Source organism: Neofelis nebulosa, chromosome 3 (genome assembly GCF_028018385.1).
Source record: "Neofelis nebulosa isolate mNeoNeb1 chromosome 3, mNeoNeb1.pri, whole genome shotgun sequence".
In the NCBI taxonomy this organism is placed as follows: domain Eukaryota; kingdom Metazoa; phylum Chordata; class Mammalia; order Carnivora; family Felidae; genus Neofelis; species Neofelis nebulosa.
Genome location: NC_080784.1, coordinates 66429292 through 66434116, shown reverse-complemented (window position 1 = coordinate 66434116; position 4825 = coordinate 66429292).

The following is a 4825-nucleotide window of genomic DNA, read 5'->3' as shown; positions in this document are numbered from 1 at the left end:
ACAGGTGGCAGTGGGGAGGCTGTGTGTGGGGTGGGGAGGGGAATGTGAAAGGATCAGAAAAAAGACATGGAAGGAGGTGAGGAGGAGAGGAGGATACCTAGATAATAGCATAGAGCATTTCCTTTTTATTTTCTGATAGCCATTCATTCAAACCCATTAGCCAATAGCTTTCCCATGTCTCTTGAAACTTCCAAACATGAGAGGTTAGCACTTGGAAAGCACCTCTTATTCCCCATCCTCAATTATTAAAATCACTTCCTAAAAAAGAAAATAATAGGGGCGCCTGGGTGGCTCAGTCGGTTAAGCGTCCGACTTCAGCTCAGGTCACGATCTCGTGGTCCGCGAGTTCGAGCCCCGCGTTGGGCTCTGGGCTGATGGCTCGGAGCCTGGAGCCTGTTTCCGATTCTGTGTCTCCCTCTCTCTCTGCCCCTCCCCCGTTCATGCTGTGTCTCTCTCTGTCTCAAAAATAAATAAACGTTAAAAAAAATTTTTTTTTAAAGAAAATAATAGTCAAATGTTATGCACTGAGTTCAATATGAGGGAAGTCTGTCCAACTTTAATCATTGCTAAAGATTTACACTTACCTATATTTCATTTAGTGAAAACTTTCCTCCTGTATTATTTGATAAATCAACAATTTTTTGACAGAAATTGACAAATCTCACCATTAAGACAATAAATGGAGTTTCCATTGATAGTTTCCTTCATTATGCTTCACACAGTAATAAAAAGAAGAAATATGGGCATTTTATAAAGTGTAATGAAATATTGTTCTTAATATGTATTCAATTAAAGTAACTGGCAAAATGTCCTCTTTGTTTTATTTATTTATTCATTCATTCACTCGTTCATTCAAGAAATATTCACTATGGGCCCCATAAGCCTGGTGCCACGTGCCAGAGGAAAACTGGTGCTGGGTGATCATTCTTGCCTATCTGTGGAGTACTCCTCCCTTTTCAGGTTAGATCCTCACTAAAAAAAGGGCTTAATGTCTTTCCCTTTGGTTATATTTCCTTAACAAAATTAGGCTCAGGAAGACACAGTTACTTCTTTTCTCTCCCCAAATCTTTGCCATAAGTTGACAATAAATTATTTAGAATTCTCCATCTGTACCTATCACATTCCAGGACATTTCTGCTTGGGGAGAAGAAGCAAGCTTTTCAACAAAACAAGTCCAGTAATACAAGGTTCTAATGCTTCCTTTTCAACCTTCTTTTTAGCCAAGTGGAAAGTTAATCTTTCAAGGGCTGAGAGAATATAACTAGAGAAATTACTCTTTTCATATACAATTTAAGACTACTTCTTCTCCCTCCATTACCTCCTAGCTTTATATTTCCTATCACAATATAACATTCATAATTTATACCATAAGTTACCTCAAAATGAAGTGCTTAAAGTCATTTCATGGCTGAAAAGCTAATACTACCTGGTTAGACTATACAGAAACATTGGCCTACAATTAGTATTTATTCATTTTGGAAAAAGAGGAAAAAAAACTCTTAAGCATTTGCTCTGAATTCAGTAAAACTCCTTTATTTTCTAGTGTCTAAAACGTTTCAATTTGTCTAGGAAGAAAAAAAATCCTCATTATGAGGCTATTATCTGTTTCAAGTATTTTTTTATGAATCAGTGACTAAAGAAAGTAACATTTGGGGACATATAGAAAGAACACAGATGGCAACAGGATATGATGACGATATAACCCGACCTCACAGAGACAAAAAAGCATGTCACAACTTGCTCTGTGACACCTGCCATTGTGAAGGAGAGAGTCCTTCCATGGGAAACTAAAAACCTACATCAATCTGTGTCAAAGATGTTTCTCAGGACACCTCACACTCCTGCCTATGTTGTCAGGTCATTGCCATCCTCCACGAGGATGTGAGAGTGGACTATAAACATGATCAGATGAGGTAGGAATGGCCAGTGATACAAGTCTGGTCTTCTGACCTGAGGTGAAGTGAAAATACAATTTCTTAACACAGACTGTGCTTTTAAAATGCTGAGATGGAATCTTGACTTTGTCATGTCCTCATTTTGTCTTTTTTCACTGCAAAAGATATGTGAGGTGGCATCCTGCCTATTGAGTATGCAGATCTGGAGATCATTAAATAAGAAAGAGGACAGCTTTTCATTATTTATTTAGCCAGAACATACAGTACATGAAATCTGTGGGTTGCAGGCAGGGTTTCCATGGAAACTATTCTATATGAAAGAATGCCTGACCAGGTTGGAAGATTTGTTGTTACCATCACCAGCCATGACAACGTTTGCAAATCCCACCATCTTGACTTTCCAAGTAATTTTCATGGTCAACGGACTTTGTCCTCTCAATATTCTGGAAATCTAAGGTCAAGCAAAAGTGAAGCATATGTATTTCAGTGCATTTCTACAGATTTTAATGTGACCTTTCGTTTTGCTTTTGGGTTTTTTCTACCCAAAAGAGCTACAGAGCTGAGTTTGTTTTTCCTTTCTATAATAACTAGAAATTGTGCTTATTTTCACATGTTGTAAGTTAAACCCCAGAAATTACTTTTCAAAGGCTCCTTAGGAAATTCCTTGCCTAACTGGATATATATATCCTTATATATGCAATAACCGTACGCGAATCCATTTACTGTTGTTTTCTCAGAGTGACAAATGTTGAATATATTCCTCTAGATATAAAGCTGAAAGACTGATTTGATATTAAACAAATTAATGCATATGAGAATCAAGGGAGGAAGGAATGAGGACCAGCAGAAAAGGAGGAAGTAGAGGGTAAATGTCTTTGGTCATTATCAACCCATTTAAAATATGTAAATTCAGAGAATTACCTCTAGCATATTAAAAGTTGATTAATTCTCTACTTTAACCATCACTATTTAACCATCACTATTCCCTCCTCATCTCTGAGCAGAAGCAAAAAGTAATATGCGATCCTTACTGTTTTTCTATTTTGTTTTGTTTTGAATGAGGTGTCTGAGGCTTGAGGAACTGAAAGGAAGGAGTTATCATCAACTGAAAGAGTAGAAACTTCCAGTGGAGCAAGCTGGAGTGAAAGTTTAGAACTCAGTTTTGGGCACGTTAAGACGTTCATTAGTCATTTAAGTAAAGATTTCAGGTAGTCTGTGGATTTCGAAGTCTGAGCAAAGTCTAGAAAAGAGATGTTTGTACTTAGAGGACAGAAATGCACTCAGCACAGAGTCCTGTGGCACTCCTACATTGAGTCAGAGCCGTAAAACAAACCCGAAAAAGAGGCTGAGAAGAGCTGCCTCACAGCATAACCCCAGGGAAGACCATTTGTATGTTTGTCTAATTAAACTGCACATCTTGGAACTGTGCAATTGGTGGCCCATCTGAGAAAGCATGACCAGTGAGGTAGAATAAACAAGAGAGTATGATATTCCAGAAGCCAACTGGAAGAAGCTTCAAAAAGTAGAAAATTATCAAGCATGTAAAGAAGTATCATGAAGGCAGAGATTAGACCATCGAAGTTTGCTTTGTACGGGGCATTGATGCCTTTGATAGGAGCAGTTTCCATTTATCAGTTGGGGGCAGGGGGGCAAAAGCCTGGTTAGAATATAGTAAAGAGAAACCAAAAGGAGAGGAATTGGAGATGGGAATTATAGATCATTTTTAAAGTAGATTTTTTTTTTTTTTTTTTTGCAAAAGAGAACAGAGAAATAGGGCAGTAGCTGGTGAATTGGGCCAAAAAAGAATGATTTCTTTTCAATTATAGGATGGAAGAAATAACAGAAATAATCTATTGTTATTCCAGCAGGAGATATTATTATTATTTTATTTTCTTATATATTATGTGTAATATTATTGTGATATTACTTCCAGTGAGGAAAGATTGGTGACATTAGAGGTGGGAGGGTGAACTGCTACAGTGATGTCTTTAGTAAGAAAATATAGCACACGGGGCCCCTGGGTGGCTCAGTCGGTTAAGCCTCCCACTTCTGCTCAGGTCACGATCTCGCTGTTCGTGAGTTTGAGCCCTGCATTGGGCTCTGCATTGACAGTGCAGAGCCTGCTTAGGATTCTCTCTCTCCCTCTCTCTCTCTGCCCCTCCCTGACTCATGCTTTCTCTCTCTCAAAATAAATAAACTTAAAAAAAAAATACAGTGCACAAATGACGTGGTAGCATTCAAAACAAGCACCAGCTCAAGAAGACAGTAATAGAGTACTGGAACAGATGCAGGTTGTTAGATGAACAGGGTAATGGGAGTCTGAATACTTTGTGAGGTGTCACAGATCGGGTCCTCTGGTTGGCAAAACTGAGATGAAGTTTGGAATAGTGAATATGTGTTAGGGATCAAGACTGACGGAAATGAGAGGGAGGAAACAGGATTGGGTGGAAGAAAATTTCAAAGTGCAATACGTGCCAAATAAGGCTTTAACCAACCCGAGAGAGAGCTCTGAGTTTGTCCCTCGGTGCCTTCATGCCACCCCCATTCACTTGCCCCTGAGCAGACATAGGAAGTGCGCACACATTCTCTGGAAGCGTGCCCTCTTGGGCCCCTGCTAGGTGAAGTGGCCCCTGAAGTAGCTGCTTGCTGTTTGAAGGATAGCTGCTGACAGCTCTCCCAGCAGCTGGGCTGACGGCTCTCCCCTTGAAGGGGGTTGTGGGAAATACATCTCTATGTCCGTTGCATAGAATCCTTTCTCAGAACAAAGAGGAAAGGAAACCGATACTTGGGAGTGAGGCAGGACAGTGAAATTAGGGGTGAGGGCCATGGAGGGCTTGAAGATAGAGCAGAGGTGCGACACAGTCACCCAGGTGAGTGACCAATGAATGGATTAGGGAAATAGAGTGCATTTCCAGGCAGCTTTCAGAGTC